This window comes from Mytilus californianus, unplaced genomic scaffold, assembly GCF_021869535.1.
Source record: "Mytilus californianus isolate M0D057914Y unplaced genomic scaffold, xbMytCali1.0.p SCAF_5, whole genome shotgun sequence".
In the NCBI taxonomy this organism is placed as follows: Eukaryota; Metazoa; Mollusca; class Bivalvia; order Mytilida; family Mytilidae; genus Mytilus; species Mytilus californianus.
The window spans coordinates 78,828,296-78,847,623 of NW_026262701.1; positions in this window are offsets into that span (position 1 = coordinate 78,828,296).

The following is a 19,328-nucleotide window of genomic DNA, read 5'->3' on the forward strand; positions in this document are numbered from 1 at the left end:
AATCAGCTGTTTACCGTGGCTCCAAGTGCCGGCTACTTCACTGACAAAAATATAAATTCTAAAAGAAAAAAAATCTTTTTAAAATGTATACAGGCAAGTGTCTGGAGTCGTATTGTCGCAAAGTCGCGGTTGCGATAAACAAGGATGTAAAAGCAGAGTTTACCTTTGACTAAATATAGTTCACATTAATTCAGGTCACTGATTGGTCGTCTATTTAAAGTCCGGAAATTATTGTATGTTTGCAAGGATAACAAGAGAGACGTTCCGATGGTCATTTACAATATGAAGCGATCAAATACCCTGTTCGGTTTTGGCTTCAAGAAAGCGAAGAAATTCAGAGAAGATGACAATAGCATGTTATGAAATAATATCAGTCAAATAAAAGAATGTATAATATATAATGTTATATTATATATAAGAATCTAGAAAACAGTACCTTTTGTAGTTCCCTTTTCAAAGCCCACGTGGTGTTCAGAGAATGAAGGTCAAAAACGAAAGAAGAATATTGTCGACCACAAATAAATAACATTAGTTCAAAATGATTTTAGTTTCCTACTTACTGAACAGTTTACAAAAAAGAGAAAATCACAGGAGATATCAATTTTATGACAATGCTTTTGAAATAAGTGTACAAGTCTTTTGAGAAAAAATGGGGGTCATTTGTTTACAAATGTACGTAGTTACGAAAAATAAATCGATCAAGATATTTAATAAATTAGATTATTAAAGAAATAAAATTAAATATTTCATCGATCATCTACATGTATTTAAGGACAGAGAATTCTTTAGTTGTCTTAAAAAGATATTAAAAATATTAAAAAAAAAACTGGTACACAGGGTATGAAGATTCCCATTTTGTAAATGATTATTTTTTTTATTAAATTTGATTGAAGTCAACAACAAAAAAAAGACTAAATTTACATTTTCCCAAGCATCTAAATCACCTCCAGGTATGCTCAGAATGCAGGGTTTTGAGTCTAAAATTTCAAAATTTTCTTGGGGGGGGGGGGGGGGGGGTGGGGCATGCCCCCAAACCCCCCTAGCAAGTTCAGCCCGCACGCGGGCTTCACCAGTGATACTCAAAGTGAAATAAATTGGGCTACTAACTTTTTGTCTGGGCTAACTGATTTTCAAGTCTAGTAACCCAGCTGGCTACTGGCCTTACAAAGTTAAGTTTCACCCCTGATGTCACACTCTTTTTAAGTTAAAGTAAAAATACCAGTATTGATGTGTCAATGTGAAAACTGTCCAAATGTGAGAAAATAGCGGGTGGCAGGTCAATTAAACTTATTTAAATGAAGAGAAAAATGAACTAATTGAGGCTTGATTTATAGATTGTTTTCCTATTGAATAAGGGTCAATTGCATAAATCAGTTCCCATAATGTTGGTCATGTGACATTCTTATAAAGTGAAAGTTAAAATGAGGGTGGTAATGGGGGTACCTTCATGACGAATAAAGGTGAAAAATCTTGCCAAATGACGTTAACGGTAATTTTTGGTGCATGACGATCAAATGAAGACTTTCTTCAAGATGATAAAAAAACTGACAGATTTTGACGAATCACGTTAATTTTTTGCCAAAAATAAGGTAACGATTATTATTTGAGACCTCTGATGAATCATAAGGATATGTTGACAAATCACGGTAAAATGTTAATATATTTGACGCTAACGGTAGCCGAAAATGACCGTTAGACGCCTAACGGTAAAGGGCATTCATACCCTCTAAAATGTCAGTATTGATGGCAGAGGCGGATTTAGGGGGACCAGGGGGCCCAGCCCCCCCCCCCTTTTGTGGGATAAATTTGGTTGATTATATAGGGAATCACTGAAGCATGACTGGAGCAGGCCCCCTCTTAGGCAGTCAGTGGGCACCCTCTTATGAAAAATTCTGGATCCGCCACTGGATGGGTCAATGTGAAAACTGTCCAAATATGAGAAGATAACGGGTGGCAGGTTGATCAAACTTACTTAAATGAAGAGAAAAATGAATAAATTGAGGCTTGATTTATATGGATCCAGTCGACTCCAGAAGCAACGAAGCAGCACATCCACTTTGGACGGGCAAATATCATATATCTGATATGGGACCAGCTAATGCCCTAATCTTAAATTAAAAGCATTGGAAAAGTAAACTGTAAATTATAATTTTGACAATGACCACAATTTGTTTTAGTTCAATGTACATGTAATAATATGCGGGATAATACATGAACTTAATACTGCTTCAAGGTTATACAGGTTTGTCAATGTAAAAATAAAATAATTTGTCTGCTAACTTAGGGAGCTACCATTTGATTTTTAGGGGGGGGTCTAGGATGAAATTTGAAAAAAAAGGCAGGATGACAATTTATGTAAAAACAAGTCTGGATAAACTAATAGAAAAAAAGGCAGGACAAAATTTTTCATCCTAGCCCCCCCCCCCCCTTTTTCCCCCATAAAAATGGAAAGGAAGCTCCCTTATAGTGTTTCCTTCAGAGGGTGTTGGCCTGGAATGGTACCCTGCAGTTTTCATACGCCTGTTCATGAGAAATATTATGGTATGCCTTTGTCCGTCTGTCTGCCCTGATCTGTCTGTTTCTAGCATGTTGTTCACTAACTCACCAATTTGCATGAAACTCTGGTGAATTGATTATATCTACTGACATGAGCTCCCTTTTAGATTTTTAGGAATTTTATAATATACATTTTCAAAATGTGAGGTTTTATTCATTAAAAAAGGGGGATTTTCATGTTAACGCCCATTAACTCTAAAAATGCTTTGTTCACAAACTCTTTAACGCTTTCACCAATTTGCATGAAACTGTTGTGAATTGATTATTTTATAAATTTTAGGTTTCCCGTTTCAGAGTTATATGGGATTATACTCATGTATTGATGTGAGCTCCCTTTAGATTGTTTTGGAATTTTAGAATTTACATTATCCAGTTACAATGTAAGGGGTTTTATTCATTCAAAAAGGGGGATTTCCATGTTTTACTTTTTAGACATTAACTCGAAAATGCTTTAAGCAGTTGTCATTTGTCATGAAACTTTGGTTAATTGTTTATATATATCTATTGATGCAAGCTCCCTTTCAATTTAATAAATTGTGGAATTTTATTCATAAAAAAAGATGGCTTTCCCAGTTTGCAGATCAAATTCAAAAGTTTGTACATGCACTTCTCTGGCATGTTTCAGTAAATGTGTAAATTATAACTGACATAACTAACTTTGACAATGACCACATATTTTTAAGTTCAATGTACGTGAAATATACAAGGTAATGCATGTAGACTCGATACTGCTGCAAGGTTATACAGGGTTGTCAATGAAAAAAAAAAAAATTTGTTTGCCAAGTTTGTGTTTCCTTCAGAAGGTTTTGGTGTGGTATGACACCCTGTCGTTTTTATATGCCCGTTTACGGGAAGTACTATGGTATACCGTTGTCCGTCTGTCTGTCCGTCGTCAACCTGTCGGACATTAACTCAAAACCGCTTTAACTAATTTGCATAAAACTGGTGAATTGTTTATATCTATTGACATGAGCTCCCTTTCGTTTTTTATAAATTTTAGATTTTACGTTTCTGAGTTGTGGGGTTTTATTCATTAAAAAAAGGGGGATTTTCCAGTTTTCGGACAATAAAAGCTTTCCCCAACTTGCAAGAAATTGTGGTGAATTGTTATATCTATTGACATGAGTTCCCTTTTGATTTTTATATATTTTAGATTTTACATTTCTGAGTTACAGGGTTTTATTCGTGAAAAAAGGGGGTATTTTCCAGTTATGGACAAAAATCAAAAATGCTTTCAGCAGTTTGTATGAAACTTTGGTGAATTGTTTATATCTATATTGATGTAAGCTCCCTTTAGAATTTTATAAATTTTACATTTTACATTTCTGAGTGATGGGGTTTTATTCATTAAAAAAGGGGTGATTTTCCAGTTTTCGGACAATAGCTCAAAAATGCTGTCAGCAATTCTCATGAAACTGAAGTGAATTGTTTACAACTATTGATGCAAGTTCCCTTTACATTTTCACAAATTTCTAATATGACTGGGAATTAATTGAACTTTATTTGTTTATAGTCTGACGACAGATTTACTAAGTATTGCGCAACAGCACAGTGTATTGCACAACAGCAAGAAATCTTTAATTTCATCACGTTCTAATGAAGTAACAAGCTTATTTTGCCGAAAGTTAGAATGATTTGATCTACGCTTGAGTAACAAGTACCAGAAGTGATAAAAAAGTTGTCGTTATGAAAATAACATGCAACCAACTTTAAAATCAATGCTTTAACCTCCTTAAGAAAATAAATCGCTTATGTCTTTGAATTTCTTTACTTTCAAATGAAAAATTTCTGTTTCATCGACTTGGTAAATGATGAATATTGCCGATGACGAAAGCGACTGAATTTGAGTATCGTAAACAACAGGGCGACTTCATTTCGCTTTTGAAGGTCGGTCAAAGCGAAGTGGCGACCGGGAAAGAGACTTTGTCGCCCCAGTAGCATGGTAACGTGAGCCCTGCACAATGCTTATTACTTTAAAACACAGTCCTGTAATATTTTTTATTCTACTTTGAATATTGCCTGCTTATTTCAGCAACTATTCTTACAAAACAATCCTATATTTATCCTAGGTGTTGCACTCAGTATTGTTGATTATATTTATATGTATATGTAGTAAAGTGAATGCAACCCCCTTTTTGAAGGTAAGTAACAGTTTACAAACTTTATCACTTATCAGTACAGGGGTTTTTCTGGGTATTTTGGGAAAAAGGACCCTGGCCAGTTTTGGGAATTTTTTCACGCGCTTTTCAATGAAATTGGGAAAATAGCAAAATTATACCAGATTTGAGTTTTAGTGTGTTTAGTTCATTAAAAGTTATCTTTTATTGTGAAAATAAAGTAAGAAACTTCCAGAATTTTACTGGCCTTTCAAAATTGAGAAGAAATTACCTGTTGGAATTGTAGTTATATGTTTACACTATAAAAACATCTACATGTAATATCAACATTTATTAATGATAAGGAAAATTACTGTCACATTTATATGATTTAATTGGATTTTGACATGAAAATTTGTGAACTAAAAGTAATTTTGAGTTTCTGTATAAAATATTTCCTGATTTTTCTCTTTTTTTTCCATATATCTTTTGGTTTTCAATCCTAGTGTTTATATTTCATCATCAACATGTATTTTGTCACTGGCCTGGAATTATTAATATTTTTTTATTGTATTTGATCGGCAAACCCGGAATTACCCTTATCCGCCCCCGGAATCTGACCCCGTATTGTAATTGTCTTCATTTCCTGTTTATGACATCCATTGTTTTTCAATGTTGTTTTTGTCAGTCAGGTAGGATTTTACTCGGATTTACACATTATTTGTTGGCGATTTTCGGCATAAAGCTAGCGGTTGGCTGTCATGAATAATAAAGATGAAAATAAATTTTGAGATCCTTTGGGAATTTTGCTCCCAAAAATTGGGAAAAATGTAGGGTATTTGCCATTGGGAATGGGTCCGAATATTGGACCTTGTGGAATGCTAGAAAAATCCATGCAGTAGTTTAGAATGGTTTAAAAAAAAGATCTAATAGATGTTACATGCATTATGCCTTCCTCTCAAAAAGTTTGCATGTGTTTTAAAGTGGTTATTTAGCAATGTAATTTTTTCCCTCAGTATTAACATTAATTTGGAAGTAAGTTAAAGGATTTCAGTTAACCAAAATTATTTCACACCTAATTTATATAAACAAATCCCACGTCGATATATAACATGTACAACAATCAAACATCAACCCACGCCAAACTGGATGTAATTGAAAGACATCTAGAGGTCAATATACAGTCGAAAACAAAAGACAAAATACATTGTGTAAGGAAAAATATAGCGAATTTTTGAGAAGAATTATTATTACATGTATATTTGCAATATTTAAAATGCATAGTTTAAAATCTTTCGAGTTTTAGGTTCCACCTAAAATTTCTGACAGAGGGGTACTCAACCTATATCAATTTGTGCATGAAGGAATTGATAGTTGCTAGATACTGAATAATTTTACCACAAATTTGTGAAAGTTTTAACCGGTGTATATACTCAAAATATGTTAATTAAGTTCATGTCTTTTTCAGGACTTCTGATCCAACCATGTAGTATGGCATGTTTGTGAGATATGGTTTTGGCCAGTAGGATGTTCATGAAGGACCTGTAGTACAAAGTATATCACTGGATTGAGCTCATTGTCTAAGTGTATTATTAAAGTGCTTTGCTTTGAGCTCAGTTCATTGTTATGCAATTCATTCTTTGTGAAATAAAGATTTGACTGACAACTCTCATGTACAAGGAATTGTCAAAGTAGTATCCATTCTATGTACAATGTAAGTAATAGGGAGATAAAAGCATTTTATTTAGATTTGAACCAAACATTTTTTGTCCATTAGCCAAATTAAAAAAAAAAAGCACAAATTCACCAAACAATGCTACTGGCGCTACTAGCAATATGATGCTAGGTTCTTTTGTTACACTTTATTTTTATCCCCCCGCCATAGCGGAGGGGGCATTAAGTTTTACCCTTGTCCGACTGTACGAACGTACGTACGTACGTACGTCCTAAAATTGGTTTCCATTTTCTAACTTTAGTTTGCCTCAACCAAATGTTATGAAACTTATACGCAATGCTTATTACCACAAAACACAGATCAAGTTTGAATTTTGGTAGCGTCACTTTTACCGTTCTAGAGTTATGCCCCTTTAAAAATGGAAAAATTGTTGAATTTTTCGTTTCCGTTCTCTAATTTTAGTATGCCTCAACCAAATGTTATGAAACTTATACCCAATGCTCATTACCACAAAACACAGATCAAGTTTGAATTTTGGTGAACAGTTCTTGAGTTGTGCCCCTTTATAAATGGAAAAGTTGCTAAATTTTTATTTTCTTCTAAATATCAAGTAATTTTAAAATTGGAGTTATCTTCCTTTGTCCATGATTATAGTTGAATCAACTACAATCAATGCTTTATACAATGCAATGTTTAATTTTGACTTCCACTGATAAAATACAGATCAAGTTGAATTTGGGTAAGGTCACTTTAACCATTATTGAGTTATGCCCCTTTATAAATCGAAAGATTGCTAAATTTTTAGTTTCCATTCTGTAACTTAAGTTTGCCCCAACCAAACATTATGAAACCTATACACAATATTCATTACCACAAAACTAAGATCAAGTACAAATTTTTTGTTTCCGTTTTCTAACTTTAGTTTGCCTCAACCAAATGTTATGAAACTTATACGCAATGCTTATTACCACAAAACACAGATCAAGTTTGAATTTTGGTAGCGTCACTTTTACCGTTCTAGAGTTATGCCCCTTAAAAAATGGAAAAATTGTTGAATTTTTCGTTTCCGTTCTCTAATTTTAGTATGCCTCAACCAAATGTTATGAAACTTATACCCAATGCTTATTACCACAAAACACAGATCAAGTTTGAATTTTGGTGAACAGTTCTTGAGTTGTGCCCCTTTATAAATGGAAAAGTTGCTAAATTTTTATTTTCTTCTAAATATCAAGTAATTTTAAAATTGGAGTTATCTTCCTTTGTCCATGATTATAGTTGAATCAACTACAATCAATGCTCAATACAATGCAATGTTTAATTTTGACTTCCACTGATAAAATAAAGATCAAGTTGAATTTGGGCAAGGTCACTTTAACCATTATTGAGTTATGCCCCTTTATAAATCGAAAGATTGCTAAATTTTTAGTTTCCATTCTGTAACTTAAGTTTGCCCCAACCAAACATTATGAAACCTATACACAATATTCATTACCACAAAACTAAGATCAAGTACAAATTTTTTGTTTCCGTTTTCTAACTTTAGTTTGCCACAACCAAATGTTATGAAACTTATACACAATGCTTATTACTACATAATAAAGATTAAGTACGAAATTTGGTGGCGACACTTTTACCATTCTTGAGTTATGTCCCTTTATAAACATAAAAATTGCTGAATTTTTCGTTTCCGTTCTCTAACTTTAGTTTGTTTCAACCAAATGTTATGAAACTTATACCCAATGCTTATTACCACAAAACACAGATCAAGTTTGAATTTTGGTGAACAGTTCTTGAGTTGTGCCCCTTTATAAATGGAAAAGTTGCTAAATTTTTATTTTCTTCTAAATATCAAGTAATTTTAAAATTGGAGTTATCTTCCTTTGTCCATGATTATAGTTGAATCAACTACAATCAATGCTTTATACAATGCAATGTTTAATTTTGACTTCCACTGATAAAATACAGATCAAGTTGAATTTGGGTAAGGTCACTTTAACCATTATTGAGTTATGCCCCTTTATAAATCGAAAGATTGCTAAATTTTTAGTTTCCATTCTGTAACTTAAGTTTGCCCCAACCAAACATTATGAAACCTATACACAATATTCATTACCATAAAACTAAGATCAAGTACAAATTTTTTGTTTCCGTTTTCTAACTTTAGTTTGCCACAACCAAATGTTATGAAACTTATACACAATGCTTATTACTACATAATAAAGATTAAGTACGAAATTTGGTGGCGACACTTTTACCATTCTTGAGTTATGTCCCTTTATAAACATAAAAATTGCTGAATTTTTCGTTTCCGTTCTCTAACTTTAGTTTGTTTCAACCAAATGTTATAAAACTTATACACAACCGTTTTAGAGTTATGCGTGTTTACAAATAGAAAAATTGCTGAATTTTGAGTTTCTGTTCTCTACTTAAATTAACCTCAACCTAATGTTATGAGACTTACACACAATGCTTATTACCACAAAACTCCGATCAAGTTCAAATTTGGGTAGCGTCACTTTTACCGTTCTTCAGTTATGTCCCTTTATAACTATATGATATGCAAGCGGGGGCATCATCTGTGTCCACATGTGGACACTATCCACATTTTTTTACATCTGTACTGCCTACTGGCGACTCAGTCCTGAGTGTGAATGGTCATTCAGTATGTTAAGAAAAAGACCAAAATTTATAAGGCCTATCTGGCCTAATTGATTTCAAAAATATATTTCATTGTACATGTTCAACATTTATCATTCATTTGTTTATTTCTTAATTTGTGTGAATTAACAGTAAATGTTAATTACTACACTTTCATACCATAACAAAACTGCCTTACTGTATTGGTATCACTTATATTTGTACCCATATAACAAAAAAAACTGAAAAGAGAATACTTTTGCAATAGCTTTTTCATATTGAATACTAAAACTTTTTAGATATTTAGACATATTAAGTAGATGTTCATAATATCCACTTGACATTTTATCATATGACTTCTGTAGTTAGTTATGAGTCTTTGAAGCATGCTCACAAAGGTTCTTTTGTTGATATCATTTTCATACTGGTCAAAACTTTTTTTTGCTTTGACCAGCTTTGGAGGAGATATTTTCAAAGAATTAATAAAAAATAACATAGAAATTCACGTTCTAGCTCATCTAGCCCCAATCATCATGTCAGGCATTGTCATTACTAAAAAACATTAAATGTCTTCTAAACTGAGAAACAATTTCCACATTTAACCAAAATCTTTTACTTATGATACTGACAATCCCCCACAAAGTAATATAAATAGAACTATACAAATAGTAAGCAAATACATGTTCTCAGATACCATCTCCCATATAAAAAAATCACATTAAGAAAAAAATGAACCTATTATGTGTTCCTCTCCTAGCTACAAAATGTATCCAAAATCAAAGATGTGGAACATATATATTCTATCATAATCATTTGGTAATTAATGCAATTAGTATCTCATCCATGCCCGTGTTGAACATAAAAAACTAAATATTACATAAACAACACCCCTAATGCTCATGTTGGTTGTCATTGTGCAACACAGTTAATACATAGAAAACATAAAACATAGAACTCCTTTTGTCATATAAAACACTGTCAAACATCCAATCATACTATCCACGCTGATCTGTGTCCACACTTGTTTATGTTTAAAAAAACACAATTAACGAAATACAAATATGATATACAGCCACTAAATTACAGGCTCTTGACTTGGGACAGGCACATTCAGAATGTGGCAGGCTTAAACATGTTGGTCAGCGCCAAACCCTTGCTCTAACCTGAGACAGCGGTTTAACAGTACAATATATGAACAAACTATGAAAATCAGTTGATTACGGCTGAACTCATATTGTATTTATACATCCCTACAACAAAAAAGAAACTAAGTACAGATATAATAGTACTGGCAGTTACTGACAGCTAGTTCAAAGCCAATAACAACTTGTAAAAAAATCTGTATCTAAGACTTGAGTATCAATAAGCACACATCCAACATCCAATGGATTAAGTGTAAAGACGTCATTAGCAGTCTAATGTATGGCTGTGCAGCATCAAATATAACAACCATCTATAGGTACACATTAGAGGGGCGGATCCAGCCATTTTAAATAGGTGGGTTCCATATGTACCCATTAAAATGCATTGATCGTCCAAAAAAAGAGGTCTGGATCCGCAACTGTATTAAGAGTGTCACCATATACTTATTAACATTCTGACCAGCCTCAGTGCCCCATACTTCCATGCATTGATCTTCATCTATAAAAATGGCTGATAAATGACACTGGTGTGGTTTTCTTAATTGTTCAACAGTAACAATTTTCACTAATTTAATCTTTAGACTTAGATGATATGACTTGCAGAATTTTTATGTATCGTGTCGATCTTAACGAGTTCAGCAATTTCCAACTGATTTCTACATTTTATTCTTACTTTGTGATGCTTCAGCACTTTTAGATAAGCTCTTATATGTGTGTCTTGCAATCCACAGCACGATTATGTACGCCATTAGCTAATGAAAGCTAGGAACATGTAATTCAGTAGTTGGAGAAGGTTGCTCCCTGTAATTTTTTTCTCGTTTATTATTTTGTCATTCATCATGCCGTTGGTCTTTCCTTTTGAATTTTTATACATTTGGTTATGTCAGGCATGGTTTAGATGACTATACGGAAATGGTTTTGCTCCGATTGTTCAGTGAAGGCCGTATGGTGGACTACAATTGCTTTAACCCACGTCATTTCATAGGTAATTGGGGACAGGACAATTTTTTAGCCCCCGCCCTTTTTCCAATACCCGTAAATTTTTTCCCTAAAAATTTCAAAATTTTTCCGTTTTTCTGTGTCATGAATATACTACAAATAACTTGTATTTGCTATTTACTATCAATTTCAAGTTTACTATCCACAGCAGTCATACTGATTTATTTTTATAAAATTGAGAATGGAAATGGGGAATGTTTCAAAGAGACAACAACCCGACCAAAGAGCATAAAACAGCCAAAGACCACCAATGTGTCTTGTTTATGAATTCCCTACTCTGTCTCCGTGGTCATCATTGACAAATTTCAATTACTTTTTCTGTATGTTTTTTTTTTTTTTTTTTTTTTTGCAAAATAACTACACACATATGAAAACAAATGGACAGCGCTTTTTTCGTTTCAAAACCAGTGACGCCGTCAACAAGAAGCAACAAAGGCATGTTTCTTGCGATGGTAAAGCCCCTTCGTTCTTTCCAAAGAAATAGACAGGGGCCTTTACCATCGCATGAAACTATTAGCCGTGTAAAACAGCGAGACAATGTTAGTATTTAGTAAAAAAAATTAAAATCTTCATAAAATTAAAGATTTACAATATTGAGGAGTTGTATTAAATCTTTATAATATATATGTTAATGTGAAAAATATGCATTTTCCCCGGTCGGATTATTTTCACTTGATTATATACAAAAAAGCATCATGTTTAATTTGAGCAGTTATGTCCAATTTCTACCGTGTCAGGATAAGAGCAGAACTGAAAATTAAATAAAGGTATGATTAAATCTATGAGGTTTAACCAAGGATTTGTATAGTAACTATACAAATCCTTGGTTCAGCGTTCAAATTATCATGACAAATCTAGAAATTTGAAAGAAAAAAAAAAAAAATCAAATGTAAAACATTTAATATATGTTTGATACCAATAGTGACCAATCTGTTAATATATATAGCTGCTTGGTATACAGCTTGCAGTCTTCTAGAATATGAATAAACTATTTTTCGAGCAACAAATCAATCAACTTCCCAAACTAAAAAAAAAGAAAAATAGAAAAGGGGGAAGTAAAAGCACTCGCTTCAGTTGTTGTCAAGCTATTAAAACACAATATTCGCTATTGTATTGATACTGACAAAAGATTCGTGTACCACCCACCCCACGAAAACCCAATTTTGTTGATAGAATAAACAAAGCATGTACGTAATTTTACATGAAGTGGCAATGGCGTATCTAGAAATTTTCACTGACTGCCTAAGAGGGGCCCGCTGCAGTCTGCTCTATCGATTCCCTAGTATAATCAGCCCATTTTTTCCCACAAAAAAATCCGAGAGGGGTGTCAATAAGCTGAAATCAAAACTTGCTATTAATAAATAGTTCGATCATTCATCTTAATTTTTGATAAGGTGGAGAATGGATTCGAGATTTATAATGCTTTTTTTTATACCAAAAAACAAAATATATTATTTTTTAACCAAGATTTATATAGAAATATTTTTTAAATCCTTGTTTAAGATTCTTTTATATCTAAAAACAGGAGTTTTACACATTCATTGAAAATATTTTGTTCATCTCCCTTTTAAAACAAATCATTACTAAATACATCTAAATAAAAGATAAAACTCTCGTCTTTAAAATAAAACAGCACGATACATGTGCTCTTCGACTATGTTGTTGTTATTGAAGTATGGGAGGAGTTTATTATTCAACATGTAAATGCCATCCAATCGCGTATTAGGAAAAAACCTACAGATCGTAGTCGAGGCTCATGAATATAACATATATCTCAACAATTGCTACCAGACGTTATTGTTCGCAGTAAGAACGATAACTCTGGTGCAACGAGACTATCACCAATGTAGATATGCATCCATCGCTGTCGAAAAATCCTGTCCAACTGATTTTCCCGCTGTTTCAGAAGCCCGTGCGTATTTTAGAAAGTAGGCGGAGCTTAATGTGTAAGGTCCTAAAAGGGAAATTTGACCGATTCTTATCAAAATTATTTTTAAAGTTAATAAACAAAAATATATGAAATACACATTTTTAAACAACAACATATGCAATAGGTTAAAACAGATATTTCATATATTTTGGTTAGTTTTGTGGTGTTTCGTAAATTATACCATAGTTTTTTGTTGAAACCCCTCGGCAACCTCACTCGACTTCGTATCGTGAGGTTATTGCCGGGGGTTTCAACAAAAGCTATGGTATAATTTACGAAACACCACAAAACTATTCAAAAGATATGAAATATCTATAACTTATCCGACAGTCGAAGTATATCATCTAATCTTCGGTTCGTTATGTTGCCGTTTGACAGCCATTCGCTCTCTTCGGTGTGTCAGTTTTCTTGTGTGTCTAATATTTACAAACCTGTAGAATCCCTACTCCAAAGAGGTGTAATAATTTTTGTTTATTTAAATGGTAAAAAAAAACGGGAAAGATGATGAAACCTAATGGAATTTGTATATCAAACAGTCTATAATGATTTTAATATGGAGGGGGTCCAATAAACGTAAATTAAAACTGAGTTTTTACTCAGCCCTACACATTTCATTATTGTTAAACCCAATTCTAATGAAGCATACTGATTTTACATGTTTTTGCATTGACCAGATGCGGATCCAGGATTTTGAAAAATGGTGGTGGTGGGGGGTGGGGGTGGGGGGGGGGGGGGAAGGTGGGATAGATCGACAACGTCTGGAGTGGTAATTGTGAAAAGTCCATGCATTTATCATATATGTAGCTCTATACGGGGGTCCGGGTCCCCTGTCCACCCTAAATCCTCCTCTGTTGGCGAACATATGTAACCAAAATCTATTGATTTATATGTGAAACATAGATCCTAGATTTCGATTCGATGGGTTAAATGTCTCTCCTAAAAATTGTGTTTAGATAAACAATTTGGAAGAGATATTTACATTTTATGTTTGATGTGTGTTTATAGTTCGTGGAATAGTTTGCTGTTGTATCTATCAGCCGAACTATGCTATGAATTCAAAAACAATCGTACCAAACACATCTTAACTGGTATGTAAATACATGTAACTGTACTTTTCATATGTTTAGCTCACCTTGCCAAATGGGGGCCATGTCAGCAATTGTCATTACTTGTGATCCGTCGTCGTCGTCCGCCCGTCCGTCATAAACTTTAAAAACACTTCTTTGAAAACAACTGGTTCTAATGTTACCAAAATTTATTAATGTTTATCAGGGAATCTTTTATCTAACTGAATCTGGGATTTGATTTGTCAGGAAACATGGACGCTTTTTCAAAAAAAAAATGAACATAGGGGTAAAACTACATTTTTTTGCTTAAATGTGAAAAAAATAAAGCAGTTATATAACAAAACTGACACTGCAAAATTAAGCAGGTCAAATTTTATCAGGCTACCAGGAAATTTCCAATAAAATCAACCCAATTTGGAGTTAAGATCACCGAAATGTAATTATTTAGCAAATTTCAAAGATTTTGGTTACTATCTTGAAAACTGTTATGGATAAAGAAAGATTTTACATAGTAAAAACGACCAGAATAGTAAGATCTGCAAATAAGTCAACATGGCTGAAATCGTCAATTGACTCTTCATAGCAATGTTCGCCCTTGAATGATGGTTTACCTTTCTTTGCGGAAACTTTGGGGTTGTGTGCTCAAAACATATTTTACCCCGCTACATTCCATATGTGCCTTTCCCAAGTCAGGAACCTGTTTATCAGTGGTTGTCGTTGGTTGCCGTGTGTCACATTTGTTTTAGGCTTTTATTTTAGTATTTACTATTCTTGGTGAATTATGTATAGTTTGTTATATATAAAAAAAAATGTTACCCATTGTGTTGCATATTTAACGGAAACTATACGAATGTGTTCAAAGTTTTGATTTTTCTACCCAATATACCACTTTGCCTCATAATCTCATTAAAAAAATTAAATATCTAATTAAATGAACATAAGCGAATATACATGTTAAAACTTTTTTAGGTCATTTTCTAGTAACAACAGACAAAAGAACTATGTCAATTGGACCTGCTTGATACGATAACTGCACTTGAATTTTTACTAGATAACATTTGTGTTCGCTATGGAGATTCCGTATATCGCCAAGTTATCGGATTTCCAATGGGGACTAACTGTGCACCTCTTATTGCGGACCTGTTTCTGTATTGTTACGAGTTACAATTTCTGACTAAAATCAGCAAAGACCCATCGCAACAACATCTGATACAAAAATTTAATAACACTTTTAGATATTTGGATGATATATTGGCTCTCAATAATGACGACTTCAGTATGTACACTAAAGAGATTTATCCTGCTGAACTGACTTTGAATAAAGCTAATACTAACAACGAACACTGCCCTTTCCTGGATCTTGATATCTTTACCTTTAACGGGAAGCTTAATACCAAAATTTACGATAAAAGAGAAGATTTTTCATTTCCTATTGTTAATTATCCATTTTTTAGATGGTGACGTTCCCTTTTCACCATCTTATTGTGTTTATATATCTCAACTTATTCGATTCGCTCGTGTATGTAACAACGTATTTGATTTTAACGAAAGAAATTGCTGTATAACAGAAAAATTATTACACCAGGGTTTTCGATATCACAAACTTGACAAAACATTTACTAAATTTTATCATCGGAACAAGGACATTATTCGTAAATATAAATCAACGTATATACATCTTATACGTTCAGGTATTTCACATCCAATCTTTTATGGTAATATTTTATACAAAGCACAAAAATGTCGTCATTCACCTTAAAAGCTAACCAAACCTTTAAATAGACTTATTCAGAAGGGATATAGTTACGATACTGTTGTCGGGTCATTAAAGATGGCATTTTTGGAATAAATATTGATTCACTCATAGGGTCTTTGCATTGGAAATAAACACATTTATTCTAAAACCAGTTGTTGGCATGATACGGGTTATGTTCTTCTCATATATTTTATGATGGTATGATACTAAACCCCTAACGGGAGGGATTGTGCTTGCTTTTCACATGATGAAGACATAATCTTTCAATCAGTTTAATTGAGGTCTGGAGCTGGCATGTCAGTAACTGCTAGTAGTTCTTTGTTAATTTAAGTTATCATTGTCATTTTGCTTAGTTTCTTCAGCTACCTATTCTAACATCGGACTCAGACTTCCTTTAAACTGAGTTTTACTGAGAGGGTTGAGATTTCACAAAACAAGTTTGACCCCGCCGCATTTTTGCGCCTGTCCCAAGTCAGGAACCTCTGGCCTTTGTTACTCTTGTATGTTTTTTTTTTAATTTTGGTTCATCTATATGTTTATGAGTTTAGTGTGACGTCCATTTTCTCTGAACTAGTACACATTTTTATTTAGGGGCCAGCTGAAGACTGCCTCCGGGTGCGGGATTTTCTCGCTGTGTTGAAGACCCATTGGCGGCCTTGGGCTGTTTTCTGCTCTTTGGTCGGGTTGTTGTCTCTTTGACACATTCCTCGTTTCCATTCTCAATTTTATTTCGTATATAGTTTATAGAGAGAAACTGTAAAAAGCACAAAAAGGGGCCTCGGTGATCGAGTGGTCTAAGTAGTCCAACTACTGTATCACTAGCCTGACAACATTGATGTTGTGAGTTGACTCCAGCACGTTGCAGGTGCGTTCGATTCCGATCTTAATTGACTAAAGTTGTCAGTTTTCCTAACATTGGTCGGTGTTTCTCTCCGGTTACTTCAGCTTCCTCCATCAATAAAAACTGACTGCCACGAAATAGCCATTAGTGCTGAAAGTGGCGTAAAACAGCAATCAATCAATAAAAAGTAAAAATGATATAAAAAAAAATAAGATCTACAAACATTTAGAGTGACCAAAATTGTCAGGTGACTGTTTCAGAATTAACTGCACCAAAATGATGATTGTTGACCAATTTATGCGTTTTACCTTACATCTTGAAATCTATCTGTATAATAGATTAGACTAAAACTGAATAACCCGGCGACCGCGCGAGACCCTCATGCGTATTCAATATAATTTAACATCCTCGTAGTAGGAAAACTGTGAATAGCAAACATGACCAGCGACAAAAGAGCTACAAATAAGCCAATTGGAATGTAATTGTTAATTGACACCTTACAGTGGCAACGTATAAGTATGGAAACTTTGTTGTAAACAAAGCTATGATATCTGTTCCTGTTGGAATAAATATGTTCTATATAGATACAAGAAGATGTGGTATGAGTATTAATGAGACAACTCTCCATCAAAGTCTCAATTTGTAAAAGTAAACCATTATATGGTCATTTTTTATTTTGTATTTCATTTTTGCTTATGTACTTTGTCTATAGAGTGTCGATATGTCATTTTGTTTTTCTTTGTTGAAATAGTTATTTGTTTTTATAGTGATAAAGATCAAGATTATAACACAATGTTGACTGCTGTTCCCCAATTTTAGACATTTTTACCTAATATTATGTCTGTTTGTTTTGCTCACACATTGTTGTCAATATAATGGAATTCTATATGACTGTCATACAAGTGAGAGGTTTAGCTAGCTATAAAACCAGGTTTAATCCACCATTTTCTACATAAGGAAATGCATGTACCAAGTCAGGAATATGATAGTCATTTTCCATTCGTTTGAGCTTTTGATTTTGCCATTTGATAAGGGGCTTTCCGTTTTTGAATTTTCCTTGGAGTTCGGTAGTTATTTGCATTTTTATGCAATACCGTTTTTTCCGTAAGAAACTAATATTGTAATATCTCTACCAGTGAAAATAATATTTCAAAATATGTCTTCCATTTGGAAATAATATTAAAAACTTCTATTCCATGACAACACAATTTGGTACCCCTGAATCTCAATTTTAACTATTTTTTTCATTTCTGCTTGTTATCTATCAAAGTATAATATAATGGATATACAGAAACATGGTCCAGCCAAATGATCAGCAATAACGATTTTGGTTCACATAGCTTCCATTCAACACACATTTTTATTTTTCATATTGTGTTGTATAATATTCTTATTTTTTTTGCAAAAATATCTGGTGAGCAATACAGACAACTTGAAGCTTCTAGTTATTAATTTCTATGAAAATAAGCTTTGCTTCATAAATCAATAACAATAATCATTATTAATGAGCTATGACAAAAATAAAAAGATGAAAGTACTACATCTATGGTCATATTGACGCGTCCGTCAGTACTTTGCGGTACCATATTGTTGATGAATCTCCATACGAACACTCGCCGTGCAATTTATCTAGTATTGATACTGTAATAAGGCTTGTAATTTCGATGAGAGAGGTTTTGTTGCAAAATTGAGAACATTTATTTTGGGTGTGAATTAATGCCCATGATATGTGTATTACATACATTTTGCTGAAAAAAGATGTCTTGCAAATATTCAGTAACTAGAATTCTTTAGTAGACTAAAAGAGAGGCGAAAGATACCAAAGGGACATTCTAACTCATAAGTCGAAAATAAACTGACCAAGCCATGGCTAAAAATGAAAAATACCAACAGACAAACAACATTACACAAAACACAACATGGAAAACTAAAGACTGCTAAACACGAACCATACCAAAACCTGGGGGTGATCTCAGGTGCTCCGGAAGGGTAAACAGATCCTGTTCCACATGTGGCACCCGTCGTGTTGCTCATGTTAGTACAAACCCGGTGGTAAGTCTAATTCGGTAGGTTACATTCGGGGAAAGGGGACGGGATTGTAGTTACGACAATTGGAACATATCTTTATAATGGTTTACTTTTATCTAAATTTATAATGTTTTACTTTTATAAATTTTGATTTGGATGGAGAGTTGTCTCATTGGCACTCATACCACATCTTCTTATATATATATCTGTTGTCATCTGTGAAACGGATATTCCACAGCGGTCAACCAACTCGTAATGGGGTCCGTAAAATTTACGAAGAGATGATTCAACTTCACAAATTGGAACTCCTGGTTTTATAGCTTCCTTGTGAGCAGCAACCCTCTATTAAGGAAATCATGATAGGAAATACATGCCCTGGAATATCGTATCAACTGGGAGATACATACTCCGTATGCAGGCGCTGTTGGAATGCTGCTACATAGAAATGAAAAGTTCACAATTGGGAAGTTGAAATCATCACTTTTGTCGTAAAGTTTTGTTTTTAGCCGATCCTCACTGTCAATTTCTAGCTGTAAGTCAAGATATGAGGCAGACTTAACTGTATCTTTTATATCCTTTATCTCAAGTTCGATGGGATAGA